Here is an 18,871-nt window from a genome sequence, read left to right as displayed (position 1 = left end):
ATAGGGCCCTGCAGCTCTGTGTCCTTAGCAGATCAGCTAATCCAGGGGTTTCACAACTCAGATGATGGAGATTTTCCTGTAACCAAGAGGCCTGAATTATCCCAGGACTATCTACATTGCCTCTGACTGACAGAGCTACATGAAGTATTTTTTTGTTTTGCTTTGCATCCATACAAATTAATGAGAATCACAGGCAGTGGTGATTATCAGGTAATTATACAATTAAACATTTGATGACAAAGGATCTCTGAACCGACATTCTCACAGCCTGAAGGCCCCTGTCCATTCTTAACTGAGACAGGTCCAGATCATACTTCAAAAGCTCCACTCAAAAACAGATTTCCAAAAGGCTATCTTGTGTATCTGCAGGTTCACGCATGTGTAACACAGTTTGTAGTGTGACAAGAGTAAGCAGGACAGAAGGGAACATCTGGGTTTGGGTCTCAGACCTGACACACAGTGCTCCTTGGGAAAGTAATACCCCTCTTCCACTTCTGTCGGACCTCATACACTTGCAGAACCACAGCTAACGCACTAGGAGACGACTCCTGGCACACCACCTGGCAGGCAGGGGTTCTCTTAGCTCTGTGAAACTTCCCTTACAACCTGATTTCACAATCTCCTGTCCACCTCTAGCTGCCAAAATAGTAATTGGTCCCATTTCACATATTCAATATTCATGTACAAAACAATTTATGTCAGCAGTTTGCCTATCAGAATTGATGAAATACTTAGGGGTTGAAGGTCTGGGAGGGAAGGTAGTTCTTTAATATCTTTCGTGGGCTCCTCTAAGACGCTGTTGACAACGGGCTTGCTCTCCAGGAGCACACACGGCAGGCCGTTGGCGGCAGAGGCCATGAAAGCTTTTCACACCGTCAAACGGTGCTGCGGGTAGACGGGTTACTGGCGCACTTGGGATGCTTTGTTCCATCTGCCCTCTCCAGTTGCTGCCAATAAACATGACTTCCCAGCCTGCTGTATGCCAGCACGATGCAATCTCCAGAAGAGCCGAAGATGTCTAAGAACTTGGGCCCTGCCTTCCCAGCAGCCTTCATGTGATAGAAAGACAGAAACTAAAATTGAACAGCATTCTTGAAGGAGGGCAGACAGGGTCCTACTCTGCCAATCTGCAACTGGGCTCAGGCTTCTCAGTGGGAAATGAAGAAATGGAATAGATTTTCTCTAATGTCTATCATGGCTCTGTCTATTAATAAATTACCTCTTGAAACATAGGTCTCCAAATGTTACTTAATAATGTGTTATTAAAAGGATTTTTTTTTCTATATGGAAGAGAATGATTGCCATTTCAATCCCCACGACAGTGAGCGTTCATGATTCTGCCTCCTTTTCTCTCACGCAGGAAACAGGTTATTTCTAGGGTGGAATTACAGAACAAAGGATGCATGTCAACTGTGCTCAACTAGGGGCTGAGGGGGCAGTAGGCAGGATGCTGTTACAAGTGGCAGCTCAGGAAAAAGCAAGGTCAAGAAAGGAACAAGAATAGAATGTCAAATTAGTCTTGGTTTCATTTCAAACAAGGATAAAAGGCCTAGTCAACCTCACCAGCCCTTGAAAGAACCTCATGCCAAACCACGCCGAGACATGGCTCTGGGGATGGGTAGCCTTTTCAGATTTCCAGAAAGTGAAATTGTGCTCAGTATCCTCTGTTTGACAGGCTCTCCAAATGTAACATTAAAATGTTCTGTATTGCCTAGTTGCCCAAGCCCTCAGCTGTTCACACACCACGCAACTGTTACCCCATCTTCCTAGGCACACGGTGGGGAGGCTTCCACTTGTCTAAATTTAGTAAATGCCAAAGCCCAGCTGCTTCCCTCATGCAAGTGAACATTCAAATGCCCAAGATGGTGCCTGTGTAGTGAGGCCCAGACAGCCACAGGTGAAGGTCAGGTGTCCCTGTTCCCTCACAATGGCCAGCCCGGAAGTGGATCTGTCATTCTCTCACCTTGAACAACATTTACTTCTTAGCCCCCTCTACCCAGGACTTTAATTTTAACCAACAAACAAGCTAAACTTAAGTTAGCTTTCTCAAAACTTATATTTGTATTAAAATATCCAGCTAACTTGAGAAGACGGCCAAAGAAATTTAAGCCATTCTGAGTATTGAAAATGTCCTTTGTGTTTCTTCCTGCCTAGTTTTTCTTCAGAAGTCAGTGCTAGCCTGAAGAGCTATGTAAGTGATCTTCAGGGTTATGGCCAGGACTCAAAAAAATCTTTTAGTCTACAGCCCTGAACCACGAGCTCTATGAGTTTCCAAAGTGTGAAATATCAGCAAACTGATCTTCAACCTTACTTTCGTTTAAACAGCTAGTGAGCCGATATGCACAAGTCTTGGCTTTTGAGTTTCTGTGAGAATGTGCTTTCTCCATTAGCATGCTCTAGAGACCAGCAAGGCACAGGCTGTCAATGGAGAAACAGATGATGAAGGAAGATACTCACAGAAGCAGTGCTTGGGAGCCTTCTCCTCCCTCCCCCCCCCCCCCCCCCCGTGCAGAGTGACCACCTTTCTTAAGCCATACTGCTTTTCAAGTCACTGTATATATAGCAATGGGCCCAGGAAGTCAGGAAGATGAATTCTACCCATCAACCCATGAGCTCCTCCCTGTACCTTCCTAAGACCCATCCTAGCAGCTCTGAAGGAAGGCAGGAATGTGCTGAGCATAGGTATCATTCCCTCTCCCCTCTCAACCAAAGCATCTTCATCTCTTTACACCCCCGTTACACATTCTCCATCAGCAGATCCATATGTAAGAAACAATAACGATACACTTACTAATCACCAGAGAAGCCTAAATCGGAAAGACAAAATTCACAGTTATAGTTTTTGAAGTTACAGTCATCTCCCCAGAGTGGGGTTAAAAAAAATAGTTGGGTTAAATGAATCAGCTGAAGCCCTAAGAAAGTCAAAACAGATTGCTAGGTGTGTGATTTATACTTCTATTGTTATTTCATAAAATGAAGTCATTCTATAAAACTCCCCATAATTGGGAGGCTCAAAAGATCCCATGTGTGATTTTAGACTTAACATGTAAATGATTTACACTGCTTGCTTGGGGCTGTCTTTATTAGTTACCATTTGGGGAGAAGGAGATTGTTTGCCTGCTGTTTGCAAAATGCTCAAGGAAAGCAATGCATGTTATTGTTAAAACAAACAAACCTAAAGAAAACAACTCTTCCGGAACATGGACCTAAATAATAGGTGAACACAGAGGAAGGCTAAAGGGATTTTTTATTAAAACAGAGCAAAGTCTTCGGTTACTGAACTTTGGGCATTATAGAGAACAACTACCTCCCCTGTGGATCAGGTAGTTCCACAATCAAAAGAGCAAGAGTGGTGTGTTTATTCAACACATCTACTATAGGAAGAAAATCCTCTGAGCCCACAGAGAAGTACTGAGTCCTTTCTAATATCTGCAATCAAATAGATGGAAACCAAGTCTTCCAATCCAGCTCAGGATGAAGGTCTAACTTCTCCACAAGAGTCTGTTTTAAGAGAATGGAGACATAGCTCAGTGGTTAAGAGCAAAGGACCTGGGTTAAGTCCCAACACACACATGACGACTCACAACCATCTGTAACTCCAGTTTTAAGGGATCTGATGCTTTCTTCTGACCTCCATGGTACACATGGTGCACATATATACATGCAGGCAAAATTCCCATTCACTTATTTTTTTCACAGAAAAAAAAATAAAAACAAAACAAGAGTACTTTGGTGTTTGTGGTTGTTTTTAATGGTGGGGATCATTATGGAATCTGAATAAAGCATTTGAATGTTTCTATTAAGTTTTCTCTTGCTTGTCCCAATCCATCAAATTATCTACACCTCCTGCTTAGCAACACATGTGAATAAAGTCATTGGTGAGGTCTGGGACAGAACAACTTCTTATTTATATGAGGCCCTGGGCTCAGTATCAACACTTCCAAAAAAGACGAAAAAAAGTACCCTTGGCAAACTAGTTAGTACTTAAAGGGATAATGACAAGAAAGGTCTACTAAGGGTCAGCTAGGCAGCTCAGTGAGTAAAGGGGCTTGCCACCAAGCCTGACAACCTTGGTTCAATTCCCAGAATACATTGTAGAAGAAGATAACACCCACAAGTTGTCCTGATTTCTGCTGCCACATATGCACGTGTGTATACACACACGCACACGCACAAGAAAACATTGATAAATGTGTCACCATAAAGAGGACTGGATGCATTTGCCCTGGAGAGGTCTTGACATTGCCTCAACTGTTTAAAAGCAGTGAGAGAGCAGTCCATCAGAATTCAATAGGTGTTCTCCTTAAATGTGAGAGGTGGAAGAGTCAACAGAGCAAGGCAGCCTTCAGTCAGAGCAGAGCCACCTCCCAACACGGGGATATGCCACGGGCTCAACAAACACGCCCTCCTGCCATCAGGGGCTGTTCAAGCATATCTAGCCACTCCAACTCATAGAAAAGGCACTGAACTAGTCGATCTGTATAAACCTAGACTCCAGGAAACTAACTACAACAATATTTCTGTGGATAAGGAAGATTTCTGAGTTCTGTAATATTAGTAACACATCCAAAAGAAAACCCCAAAGGTCTACAGACAGAAAAGGAAGAAATCAGATCTTTGCAAAGGAAGAAATAGCTTATCTATTATTCACAACTGCACACAGGAAAATCTCTTTATAATAGGCGTCATGGAAACAACATGGCCAGCCCAACTTAGCAGAATTTGCAGAAACACCTGTCCTACTATTTTCCATATATCTGGCTTGATATATGGTGTGTGCTGGTGACCTACAAAGTACACACAGCTCAATCCATCACTCTTATGGTTGTCTTGCTTAGAGCTGAACACACAGTGGGCATCCAATAAACATTTTCTGGAGGCCCTTCAGCTCCTATTAGGTTAGTCCCCTCTTATGCCACGGCCTTGATTCAATACAGAAGCTGATTACACACACCACTGTTGTAGTGAACTCATATAGTAAAAATGTTCTGGGCAGGTGACTACAAATTGCTGCTGATTTAGTGGCAACTAGGGGACCAGATAACTGTTAATATCTGGGGCATTTCTCATTAGGAATGCTAAGTGCTTATAGCAAACCCAAACAACCCCTTTAAATGGGAAATAAAAAGAGAGTGATCAGATGGCACAGCACACTATTAGTGACATTTCTCTTCTTTCCCTTTCTTTCCATAGGACTGTGTAAAGAACTAGACCAGAGCATTTCAGCACAGAGCTCTTGCGGCTGCCTATGACTACATCATACACAAGTTCCCCCATAACCCATCTTTGGCTGCCAATCTAAAGAGGTCTGTCTTTGGTGTGAGCTTGTCCTTGGCTCTACCATCAGTGTCCCAGGGAAAGACCTTCTGAATTCTTGCTTTTCACTCTCCCATCCAGCAGCAGCAGACGCCGGAAGTTCTCTGTGTACTGTTTTTATGTCAGAATCGTGGCAGACAAACCTGGAAAAACGCTCATGAGATCCTAAAGAGAAAGAAATCTATTCTTCAGTATATGACTGCTGTTGGGGCTGGAGGAAAGCTACGGTATTAAAAGGAAGTGAGAACCCAAGCCAGACACCAGCAAGAGTCTACAGAGAGAATGGCATGGATTGTAAACGTCAAAGGCCCTTTATCATATCTAACACAGCATGGGAGAGAGGCATAGAGTGCATCCAAATAAACACTGTTTGCATCCATGAGGCCTTCAGAGATGAAGAGCACTCCCTCCTCAGACCATATCACATGCTCAAGTTCAAATCCCAAGTGTGGGCAGTAGGACACATGTACACATAACTACTTTATGTATTTTAAAACTATTTATTCTTTGTGTTTTTTCACATCATGAATCTCGATCTCATTCATTTCCTGTCCCCTCATATCCATCCTTTGCTCTTGCAACCCCCCCCCAGAAAAAAAAATAAAATTTAAGAGAAAAAAGAAAAAAGGGGGAAATATCATGGAAGCTGTAGTGTAACATAGTCACACAGTAAACCCTTTTATCTATATATCTTTACTTGCAAGTGTTCACTGCAAACACTCATTGGTCTGGCTCAAGGACTCTGGTTTCTGCTGCACTATCCATGCTGGGCCCTCACTAGGACTCCTCTTGGCTGTCCTGCTGTTGCCCGTATGGTGGAGATCCTACAGCTTTGGGGTCTGCAGGACCAGCCTCTTTATGTGCTCCAGCAGATCCTAGATGGGATGGATTTTGGGGTGGGCCAACTCATAATCCAGGTTCTGGGCCTGGGTAGTTGCAGGGTTGGTCAGCCTGCCAGCTCCCCCCTGTCTTCACCACCAGAGTGAGCTCTCCAGCATTGCCCCGGCTAGCTCACCCCTGACAGTGATGAGTAAGGGGTGGGACTATTTCTCCTGCTTTCAGGTCCGCAGGGTTGGTTCTTCCACACGTGGACCATCAGGGCCAGCTCTACTGTGTTGCCCAGGTGGAGGTGTAAGAGTCACTGTCCCAAGCACTGCAGCTGGTGAGGGGCAGGAACAGCTCTCCCACTCTTATGACCTCAGGTTCAATTCTCCCACCGACCACAGGTGGCAAAGGGGTGGGGAGAGATGCTCTCTTCCCAGCCACACCACCATATGGCAGATGAGGGACTGGGCCAGATCTCGCATGCTCATGTTCTCTGGGTGGTTCACCCACACCTCTGTCAACAGGGTCAGCTCTACTGTGCTGCCCAGGCGAGGTGCAGGGTCCACTTTCCCAAGTGCTGTAGCTGGTGAGGTGGAAAAATCCGTTCCCTCACCCACCACAGGTAGCAGGGGCAAAGGGGGAGGGCATCCTTACCTCACCCTCACCATCACATGGTAGACTCTGTGTGTGTGTGTGTGTGTGTGTGTGTGTGTGTGTGTGTGTGTGTGTCCCCGAATCGACTACTTTAAATCTCTCAGAGTGTTAGGGGCCCATCAGTGAAGACACTTCCTAACCCAGACATTCCTTGACAGTAGTCAAGGAACTCGTTCAGGAGAAGGTTTCCACCTGAAATTCTTGTAGCTTTTCCAAAGGAGGACATAGTAGATGACAAAGTTAGATGACTATAAAATGACCTACTTTCAGATGTCTTTCTGTGTCCTAACAACAGCAATCCTCACAGGGCCAGCCCTAAAAGTGAGGTATTTAAATAAAAAATGCTGATGGGGAGAGTTTAAAAAATTCATTTCATTCATCATAAAAAGTGTATTCTTCCATTAGTTAATAATAAAAATGTACTCAACCAACAAAAAAGCTCTAAAGATTATTCAACCAGCTTTAACCTAAAGTCAAGATGTGCACATTGAACCTGCTGCTAGCCATTCCAAAAGAAATTTCTGCACACACAGGGAAAAATGTCATTTGAAGGCTATGCAAGCATATTATAGGGGAGAAGGGGGTGGAAGTGGATGGTTTCCCATTCAGTTTAGAAGCTCAAGACAGTCTAAGCTCTGTGAGTTCAAGGCCAGCCTGGGCTACCAAGTGAGTTCCAGAAAAGGCGCAAAGCTACACAAGAGAAACCCTGTCTTGAAAAAAAAAAAAAAAAAAAAAGACAGTCTAAGTCTGCAAACTTGGTATACCATTGATCGTTACTGGACCCTTTGACATTGATGGAAGAAACCACTTAACCCAAAACTGACACACTTCACATAAAGTAAAAGTGCATGTTTACTTTTTCTTTGTTTTTGAAATTAAAGGGGCAGCCCCTTCTTAGTGTATAAACTACAACACTACTTCCTCAAATGGTATAAGAGGCAAATGAAGAGAGAAGTTTGGCTTAATTGTGACCTGATGAAGGGGAATTATGTGGCAGGGAGCATGTTTCAGTTAGCGTTCATGTTCGACCTTCAGTCTAACACCTCGCAGATGGGGGCCTGGGGGTAAGGCTCCTAAAGTATCTGTGCCAGATTCAAGCTTGGAGAGCTTAGTCCAATGACCTCATTTTAGAGATGAAGAATCAAAACCCAGGAGGTCAAGTCACATGTCAAAGGTCACAGCCAATAGCTATTTGGCTCTTTCCAGTCAGACTTTGGAAAACCGTCTTTGGGGATCCTGGTGGCTGGAAAGCAGGTTAAGCAGGGTCATGCCCTCTGCTGACCCCTGCCCTCTCCTGACCCCTGCTGGCTGGGGTCCTGGCACATTGGCCAGTGTCCTATCAGTGCAAGTAGAAGTCTGCCCTTGGCAACCTGAATGTACAGCAGGAGACAAGCCGGAAGCAGAGCAAGGGCTGCGCTTTCTGCACTGGTCATACATGCCTGCCCTGTGTCTCCATGTCCTCAGTGAAGAAGCAGACACCAAAGAAGCCATCCCTCACTGCTTGGGACAAATATTTGTAAGCTCTCTATTTTCAAGAGAAATGAAATCCGAATTAACTCAGTCCCCAAACTCGGCCTGTATTTCCCTGCGATCTCTTTGCATGTTTTTCTACATGAATCACAGCCTCTTAGATCTAGAGGGGATATTATAAAAGTCAAATCCATCTGGGTAAAAATAAAAAGCTTACATATTTAGAGTTGTTTAGACACTGAAAACAGCTGGTGAGATATACAGGACAAAAATGCTTCTGTAGCTAATTCTGAGGAAGCTGGGGGAAGAGGAGACAGACTTCTCACTTGTAAAACTGTACAGAGCAATTTTTGCTGGTCTATACAACTTCTACATCCCATAAGGATCCACACTTCATGGAGCTTGACCTAATCCTCACTCTAGCCTGGACGACCCTCTCTTTAAGCCTAGAAACTACTCCCTAAAGCCAAAAGGCCAGTCCCATCAGTGACTTCCAACCCAGTACCCTCTCCCAAACCCTGCCCTGGATTCTTCCTCCCCACATTAGACTCCTTCCTTCAGCTACCTCAGGGGCCGAAGTCTTAGGGGCCATCTTCAAGATTTATGGAAGGCAAGTTGCACAGTCAGTAATACTTTATATACACTTGGGCATCAGGTTTATTGAGCACATAAAGCCAAAGATATCTATTCATTTGCTCACTCACATTCACTCAGTGAGCTCCTTAGAAGGCACACTCCTTAATGTCTGTGGCTATGGACATGTGCTATGCCAGGCACAGGGAAGACACGAGGAACTCAGTAACTACCTTAGTGCCAGTAATTATTCTGAATTCTACATGTGCTATGCCGGGCACAGGGAAGACATGAGGAGCTAAGAAACTATCTTGTACCAGGAATGATTCTAGCCCTTAAAGATGAACCTGTCAGCTAAGCAGGCACCATTGAGCTCACTCGCCTTACATTCTACTGATGAGATATGACTAGATTTACTCACAGGCCCCCACTGATCTGCAGAAAATCTAAACATCGCAAATGGTATGTAAGACAATTCCTGATCCCAGCCCCCATACCCCACCTTTCTCACAGCTTACCAACTGTCATGTCACACTTGGGGTATGTGAGTCCCTCTGGTTCCTCGAACCCACGCTGCTTTCTTGTGATTTCAGACTGTTCCACTGCCCACGACACTCTTCCTTTTCTGTCTCATTACCTTCCTTGACACAGCCCGCAGTATTCTCTCAGAGTCCCTGAGCAGGCTGTCCTCACTCTGCAAATGTCTGTCCCTTTGTAGATTCAATATACCTCACCCTATCAGAAGCTTCGTATCAAGTCTCTGTCCCTTGTCTCTCCCTTATGTCTTGCACAGCCACCAGCCCACAACCACCAACATTAAGGGGTGTGTTGTCTAAGGAGCTCAGTAAATAATTACACTTACAAATCCAGGATCCTGTGAGGTAGACCACAGGCTGAAGATGTTGCTGACATGAGACACTGGGAACCACACCACATATCATAACTAAGGCTGTGCCCATAGCCCCATACCCAACTGCCTCCCGCCACTTCCAGCACACTCCAGTAATGAGCACAGGTCTCTGTCCCTGAAAGGTCGGTATTAGTAAGCATGTGATATTGGTTTGGTTTGTTTGCTTTGGTTTGGGCTTGTTTTAATTTTTACTTTTGACATTTATTCAGAGCACATTTGTGGAGGGGTGTGTGTGAGCACACGAACATGTACCTATGTGCATGCATGCCACAACACATCTGTAGAGGACAGAGGACAGCCTGCGGGAGTCAGTCCTATCCTGCTGTGTGGGTTCTGCGGATCCAACCTGGATCCTCAGGGTTGATGACAAGGGCTTTCACCCACTGAGCCGTCTCAGAGCCCCTGGTTGATTTGTGAAACCAGATCCCTGGAGTCTCTTCTGTGCTCCTGGATGTCAGCCTTGGATGCCACATCTTAGAATAGCTTTGGGTCTCCCTGGATGTGGCTAAGAGAGATCCTGAGTTCCTCTTTGCTCCAAGGCTCAGCTTTGGCTTTGCATTTTTTTATTTTCTCCTCTCCCACCACCATCCCCCATAGTTGAAATTAGCTCCAAAAACTAAATATGCCAGAGCTTACAGTTAGCACATTAGTTCAATGTTCTAAAGATCGCAGTCACACCATGGCCCACCATGAATTCTTCCTGAGAACAATGGAATAGATGCCATTCAATCCTCTCCCAACTCTTAAAGCAACTGTAGAGGGCATCGACCTGAGGTGATCATTGAGCTACTCTGGGTCTCAGAGCCATCATTAAGAGTATAAATTCCAAGGATCATAATTCAAATAACATGACTAAGTTTTTAGCCTTCTGTGGGTATTTGTAGACTTTGATGTCAAACAGACCTAGGTTTAAATATAGGCTATAACACTATTACTATGTCTGAATGTTTTGTCATTTATAAAATTAGGTAACCACCAACACACTGTTATGCAAATAAATTGAAGTAGATAAGGAAAGTACTTGGTTCTAATGAAAGCGCAATAGGAGATGTTAGCTACTTTTTTTTTTTTTTTTTTTTTTTTTTTAAGACAGGGTTTATCTGTGTAGCTTTGTGCCTTTCCTGGAGCTCACTTGGTAGCCCAGGCTGGCCTTGAACTCACAGAGATCCACCTGTCTCTGCCTCCCAAGTGCTGGGATTAAAGGCGTGCGCCACCACTGCCCGACCGTTTGCTACTCTTAATCTAAAACACTATTTTTTAAAATTCTAAGCAGAAGGAGGATCATACTGCATCAGAGAACCCTTCTTTGGGAATCTGGAATAAGTATTTTGCTTTCAAAGGCTGTGCACATCAGCTCTCTCATTTGGTGACTTGGAATTGTGGTAATCTGTTCAAATTCTTCAGGTCAGACTCAGCCCAGAACCCACTGACTTCTGCATTCCAACACCCCTGTACTGCCTTCCAGCTGCAGGATGCACTAAAGCAACCTCAACTCAGAGACTCTGCATCCCAGAGGACATCCCTTGACTCTAGTCTAAGATAGCTGGAGCATGGTGAGCATAGTCATTGGAATGATGAATTATATAAGCAAGAGCGCAGAGTCATCATATAGATGCCAGACCTCCAGACCACAATTCCTCAGCTAAAGACCATCAGTATATCACATGGCTCTTTGATTTGCCAGGCTTCATGAAAATCACAGCCTACCAAACCATACCAGTCAGGTTCTCCACATCTCCTGCTGAGGTGGTGGGCAAAAATAATGAAAGCCACTAGCCTACTCACACAAGCACAAATTGCTCCACAGAACTGCATGTACTTTCTTAGGTATTTAAGGGTTCACCCACAAGGGCACCCCCACACATAACCTGAGAATATTCCAGGATGATGAGTGTAGCAAACACGAAGGGCATTCTTCCTATGTTAAAATGGATGAATGATAGGAGGTCTAGAGATGACCTGGTGGTTAAGAGCGCACACTGCTCTTGTAGAATACCTGAGTTCGGTTCACAGACTCATGTGTCAGGGTGCATCACATCCTCTTCCGGCCTTCATGGGCACCTGCACTCACAGATATACAAATAATTGAAAAGAAGAATCTTCTTTTGAGAGATGAGAGGTGACAGGTGTACTTGGGAAAGTGAAGTGCTTCTGCTTTCAGCATGGATCGCAACAGCGCTCTGCCATTTTTATCTCACTATGTGTTGACACCTCCAAGCTCGGATACCGGAAGAGAGTGACAAACCTGCTCGGCAATGACTAGCCAGTCATCTGGAAGACGGACAAGCAGAGTTCTTGACATCATAAGCTGACCACGCAGCTCGGAGCTGCAACATGAGAGGAGACGATCAGTTCCCAGACCACAGAGAGGCCGGCAAGACCTGTCAAGACTGCCTGGTGCATTTTTTTTTTTTTGTAGTTGTTTTATTTTTTAACTTTGAAAGACAAGAAGGCTAAAATGTCCACTTTCTAAGTTCTTAAAATTCATAAAGGCTGAGGACAATCTCTTGCATTGTAGTGGGTGTTCACTTTTAGAAATAATCCGTATGCTGTCAAATCAGAAAACTAGGCAGTTGAATGGTGTTGTACCGGAAACTAAGTCAGTTCCTCATCCATATTCTGCTGATTCAGAGTCCACCATTAAGCAAGTGACAACGAGAATTTAACTTCCTTATGAAAACTGTAGGAAACCAATCTAAAGCTACTGTTGGTGATCTAGTCACACAGATACCATGCAGAAGAAGTGGCCTCATGGTCAAGACTATCTCCAGAAATAATCTAGTCTCCCAACCAGGTCTTCACAGTAATAGTGACATCCTGTGATACAATTCCAACTTACTCAATGAGATTACACTGCACATTTGTATTGTATATTCTAATCTCATGCTAATGCTGGTGGTACAGGCCTGTGATTCCATCCAGTTGAGAGGCTGAGATAGGAAGGTGGTGGTTTAAGGCCTGTTTGGGCTAGAGAATGGGTAAAAGTCCAGTCTCAGTAACTTGGTGAGACTTTGTCTTTAAAAAGGGGAGGAGGGTAGTGGGTGTGCATAATACAGTGGTAGAACCTTTACCTGGTATGTGCAAGGTCCTTCTGTAAGGAGACAGTGTTCCAAGAGTCAGGAACTAAATAGTGTCTTTTAAGCCAGGGTCGTGGGTTGATTATTTTCTGGCTGTTTATATGGATGAGCAACAGGAGAGGGGAGAAATGTCTGTCTTCCTTCTGAACATAAAACCGGGCAAGTCTGTGAGATGGGACTTCAGTAAAACCTCGTCCCCCCAAACAACAAGGTCCCGACTCCCTGAGCCCAGCGCACATCTCTGCCACCAATATAATGTCTCAGTGTACAAATGTTCATGATCAGCCAGCACAGTGAGATATCAATGAGGCCAGGACCCTGTGTGAATTCCCACAGGACAGCTGGACCTCCAGGTCTCCACAGTTCACCTCTCAGAGCTCATGCACACACCTGAAACATCTGGGTGTCCGCATGGATGGCAGAGCAGCAGCCACACCTGAGAAAGAACGGGGATTAGAGAAAGAAGGACAGCACTGTCACTGTCATCCTAGAGACCCATACTTGACTCTTTCAAAGACTATCAGATACACCGGTTACTTTTTCTTAAAACTTACCCAAAACAAAACAACAACAACAAACCCTGAGCAAGAAACCTCTGGCAATCTGTGCCCTCAAGACCCCAAGGTCCAATATCCCTCCCTCTGTGCACACTAGTAGTAGCTTCTTTCATTTTCACAATGTGAATACTTACGGAAGGATGGTGTGAATGTTAAGTGGTAAAGGTTATCATAAGCTCACCTGCATGCCATAGGCACAACAGTCATGCACAGCAAAGTTCAAAGAGAAAGGGTGTAAACCATCCCCAGTGGGAACATCAAGTTTCTATTCCCTAGAAACATTAACTGAGTTCACATTTGCTGCTATCTGGAAGCACCAAGAGGGCACTGAATACAATATGCTGAACAAGCAAAAGTGCAGACTAATAATCCATTGGCTTGTCCAACAAGCACGTCTAATTGGGACAGCCAGACCCCGAAGTGGGAGGGGTTGGCATTAGTCATAAGGAAGACTTTCCCAACTGTACGGGCTGGTCAAATCCCTGGGATGAATCAAGGTGGTGTATATAAGCTCCCTTCTCTACCAACCCTCTAAAATCAGGTTATTTCTCATCTATCCAAGGCAGTTCTACTGACCTGACTGATGTCACCTATTATATAGTGTGAGGTGCACAAAGCCAGCACCCAGATGTCCATTTCCCTTCTCTGCTCTTTGTTTCTAATAAGAAAGTAGCAGACAGGAAGACCTGCTTTAGATCAGGCAAATCTTCACCTCAACTGCAATTCCTCTGGTGATTCAACTCAGACTAACCTGAAAAACAGACTTGTGTTGCACGTTTATGTGGATTCATGTATATTAAGAGTCTGACATGGAGAGCCCATCCCTAAAATAGTGGCTGCAATCACTCAGGAAGGGAGCAGTTACACAACACTAAGTCTGTGCCTACGTAAGGAGCCAATGTTGCTAAATGACTAAATCTTTTCTGTTATATTACGACTTTAATTAAAATATAGCTCTTTACTAGAGCTTACATAACTTTCATCAGTTTTATTACCATCATCTTTTCAAGTGCAAGTGCATTAGGACAAGATTCTAAGGCAGTCCAAGAGACTATGCTCAATCATGTGTTCACCTTGGTAATCCTTAAGGAGTATCTCACGCTCACGACTTTGGGTTTAAAATCTTCTTCCTGAGGTCTGCTCATTCATCACTGCTCCTGACTACTCCCAGCAGTCTGTCTACATGCTAATTCAAGTCTGACTGCTCCCAAACTCAGAGAAGAGTCATTCAATTGCTCTGCGGGACACTCCCAAGATGCACAATGAACTGCTTCATTCTGTTTCTTTCACCAGAGCAGATGCACCAAGAAAGAGGAAAATGCCCAGTATGTTCACCTCGACATAGCAGCTGTCCTTTTTCCCCCATCGGGAAAGCAAGGCTCCCTCAGCCTAGACAGTGAGGGCTAGTAGCCTTTGAGTCCTAAACATGCTCTCAATAACCACAAACTGAGATGCAGAAAACGAACATCAGGGGTCACCAGAACCCCTCCTACATATGTTCATGTGGTCAGAGCCTCAAGTCCGCTCACACTGACCGTTCAAGTGATGGACAAGAAGACTCTTAGCCTCTTCCTAATGTAGGATGCTGAGGAAAAAATCTTAAGGTCCTGCACAAGGACACTCCAGCAATCTAACTGGATTTAACTGGAACCACAGCCTACAAAGCCCCATTGGAGTGCTCTAACTTGAAGGAAAAATCTCAACTACAAACCAGCTCACAAGACCCAGGCCAGTGGATTCCAGAAGGAACACAGGTTTAAAAACGCATGCTCGTAGGCGACATCAGCTTTGAGGAGACATTTACCACCTTCATGCTCCACAAACTCTCCTGTGCTGTCATTTGCTGAACAAAGAAGAAACTTTGTTGTTGCAAGAAGCTAGTATCTGTGTCTTCAGCTCGAGCTTCTTAGGTGTGTCCGAGTGGCCCATTCTAGGAAGAAGTTTTCACATTGTATCTCAGCTTTTTGACTTGGTAATAGAGCCAGAAGCCATGGCTCAGCCTTGACACCTTTCCTCGTGACCTCCCTAAACCTAGTCATCACACCAAGTTCCAAATTTCTACCCTTTATGTATATCTGAAAGCCATTCTATTGCCCAATTGATTCTGTCACAGCCAACACACAAGGCAGTGCCGTCCCTAACCTAAGCCACAAATGATCGCTTATTAACTGGTCTCTCTGCCCCATATCTCCTGCCTTCTTTTCACAATGTACCAATATGATGAATTAAATCATGTTGAACTGAATCAGCTCCACCCACTTTAAAATCAACAATGGATTCCCTTTCAACATGGAATGAAATATGAAATCTTCCCCCAACAAGAACAAAAAAATTATGTATGAGATGATCCCAGCCTATCCCCATCCTTACCCTGTTATTTGAAATGACCTTGCCCTTCTCAGCCTTCAGCTCTTACAACATGGCAGGCCCTTCCCTGCCCCTAAGCCTTAAGCACTGACTTCTCTCTCTACTTGAACCATATCTTTCTTCCCAAATCCAATCGAACTCTTTATTCTCACAAGCTTCTTTTGCATACTCAGAGGTCATCACAGATGTCAAATCTAAAAACAAGTGTGCCTCGTAATCTTATACATCCCGTTCTTGTTCACTCTAAGTGTCCATAAAACCAATGATCTCACACTTAACTTGTGGAATGACACAGTGTTTGTCTCTCACTGGATTACAACTATCTAAGGTGAGAAAGCATGTCCTTTGGTTCCAGGTGCACACACAGTGCCTACTGTCGACGAGGGTGAGCACTTAAACCATGGCAGCAGTCATTCTCTCTTATTTGTTCACTCAGAACTCAGTGGAACTCCACAGGTCCATTGGAGGTTTTACTATACATAACAGAAGCAGCTCACATGCCCTGTGTGTCATTTAAGGAAGGAATCAGAGCACAGAAGAAACACATACATGGTGGAAATGGAAACATGGAGCCATTCAGTGGAGAACATAACTTGCCAACATGGAAGGGTCCCAAAGGTAACGAGTTCAGAGTCATCCATAAGCACGTTGTATTTGTTTTATATAGCATCTTCTTGGGACCACACCTTAAGCGCATACACAATGGTTGACATATTAACAAGGAAGTAATTATAGTGAAAAAGTGAGAATAAAAATCCCTGATCTCTTCAATACTCTCACATTAATGTTGCTCAGAATCTCCGAACGGTTTAACATCATCCGCCCTTTCACACACTAATGCCTCTGCTTCACAGGTGAATCTCCATTCCCCACATTGGGACAGGTATCTAGACATTTCATCTGTTTTTCTATCTTCACTGGCAGAGCTTCTCTTGACCATTAAAACCCACAATTATACTCTCCTTTGCATCAGTTCCTAGCTCATGATCTGTACCACTCATGGACTTAAAATTCCATTACACTCCATTAGTAAATAGAGAACCATAGATTCCTACACCCCGGAAACTACCTGTGAAGATCCCTCAAAATCACCCATGTCAAAAACCTCATCTTTTAAAGGGAAACACACAGGGCCCAAGAAGATGTTTACAAAGTAGAAGTTTGTGTAGGCTCTCTGCATAGGCGAGATAGTTGTGTAGCTTGAGCTGCTTAAGGGTCCCCCTGGCAGTGGGATCAGGATCCATCCCTGGTGCATGGCGGGTCACCCTGCACAGCCTTGATTCAGGGGGAGGGCTTGGATCTGCCTCAACTGTATATACCAGGCTCTGCTGACTCCCCATGGGAGGCCTTACCTTTTCGGAGGAGGGAATGGAAGGTGGGTTGGGGGGGAGGTGGGGAGGGGAGTGGGCAGGAGGAGGGAAGAGAGGGGGATCTGTGGTTGGTATATAAAATGAATAAAAACTTTAATAAAAAATATTTTTAAAAAAGTGGGAGTTTGTGAATGAAAGTTCTAGAACAAGAGTGCCAGTCCTCTGCTCCTGATCTAGGAACTGCTCAGTTATTGTCCCTCCTCACAAAAGAAACGACTACAGTTATCAACGATCTGGCACAAGCAGAAGTTTGCCGAACATACAATGACGAGGTCAGAATGATATGTCTGTGGACAGCCAGAGTCTCTCGGATTAAAGACATCCTGCACAGCCATGTCTGTTATCAGTGGACATTTCCAAGTGACAAATGGCCTCACAAAGCCTCATAAACTCCATAGCTCCTCTCATGCATGAAGACTAAGAGCATGGGAAGCAAAAGTTTGAATTCATTATGCTGGGGAAACTCACAAGGAAGTAGGACAGGTTTGTCCACATTTGCCAACCATTCTCAAGAAAAACAGACCCTAGGAACACAGTCAACCTTCAAGTCAGGTTAACTAAACCACAGTTAACCCCAGGCAGATCTGTAAAAATCGTATTTAAAAAAGTGAATTTCACTTTGGCTACATGACACAAAAGTCAATCTCAAACTGACCAGACACTTGAAGCTAGTCAGCAGGGAGGAAGGGTACGAGAATGTGCTATGCAGGCTGCTGGTAGAGAAGAATATCAACAGTCTTACCCAGTTTTGGACTCTGTATTCTATAATACTAACCAGCCAGCAAGATGTACCCTCGAGTGCAATAGCAACGTGACTGACTTCTGATTGGATTTGAGACCTGATCCACAGGAGGGAATCTCATGCCTGGACCTGTATAATTGATCAAAAGCCCATGGCCGGGGAGGTCCTAGGTCCTAAGGTAGAGCCTGCTAGTGTTATGTTGTTAAAAGGCCATGCTGTCAAAATGCCTTCTAAATATGTTTCTAGCCACAGACCTGGGTCACTCTCAGTCTTCATTTGGGAATGGGCACCATTTAATGCAGAGGCTCACAACTGGTCAAGGTGCTGAGGAGATGAGGCGGGGCTCAACTCTAAATGGAACACGCTTATCAAACCTGCCCTTACAAGGCTCAGGGAACATCTCAGAAGAGGCGGGAAATCAAGAGACAAAGGATTGAGGGCTGGAAGATGCCATCTTCTGGACATGATATGTCCATCTCACTCATGAACTCACAGCAGCCATGCTCATTTACACACGATCAGGCCAGCTAAGCTCCAGCATTCATGGGGGAGGTCCTCTCTAGGCCGAGGAGCTGGCAGTTGATGGATGCTGAAAGAGGGAGAATCTACTTTGTGGAAGGAGAATCATTTTCTCAGGGAGTGGCACTGGTAGGTGTCCCATCCTCCAATTATGGCCCACATCCACTCACATAAGGGCAGCACTACTTGGGGTTAGTGGATTATCAGGAGGAGGAGAAGACATGAAATTGGGAAGGATATGTTTTGTGGGGGAATTTGGAAGGGCAAATGGAGATGGACACATTTCATTGTACACAGGAATGAAATTTAAGAATAAAGAATTTTTTCAAAAGAGATGTGCATTTGTATTAACTGTTTTCCCACCCCTCACTGTATCCATATGTTGTCAAGGAACAGGTTCTTTCTCCACCTTCTGCGTCTGATAAGGACCCCAACCTCTGCAGAAGATCCCTCATATACACCAACTCGTGACACTGTCAAAGAGCTTTCAA

The 18,871-nt window shown here is 44.5% G+C and overlaps 1 protein-coding gene and 1 long non-coding RNA gene across 2 annotated transcripts in view; one reads left to right on the top strand and one right to left on the bottom strand.

Annotated features, from left to right (window-relative positions):
* The window catches only part of LOC119086289, a 39,780-nt gene extending 33,832 nt beyond the window's left edge, over positions 1-5,948 (top strand). Inside the window, exon 3 of the long non-coding RNA XR_005089542.1 lies at positions 5,194-5,948. This is a non-coding gene — a long non-coding RNA (uncharacterized LOC119086289). The remainder of the gene's footprint in view (positions 1-5,193) is intronic.
* The window catches only part of Myo5b (myosin VB), a 303,407-nt gene that overhangs the window by 245,486 nt on the left and 39,050 nt on the right, over positions 1-18,871 (bottom strand). The gene's annotated exons all lie outside the window — the stretch shown is intronic.

The sequence above is a fragment of the Peromyscus leucopus genome, chromosome 19, assembly GCF_004664715.2.
Source record: "Peromyscus leucopus breed LL Stock chromosome 19, UCI_PerLeu_2.1, whole genome shotgun sequence".
NCBI classification, from domain to species: domain Eukaryota; kingdom Metazoa; phylum Chordata; class Mammalia; order Rodentia; family Cricetidae; genus Peromyscus; species Peromyscus leucopus.
This window is presented reverse-complemented; position numbering and strand designations above follow the sequence as displayed.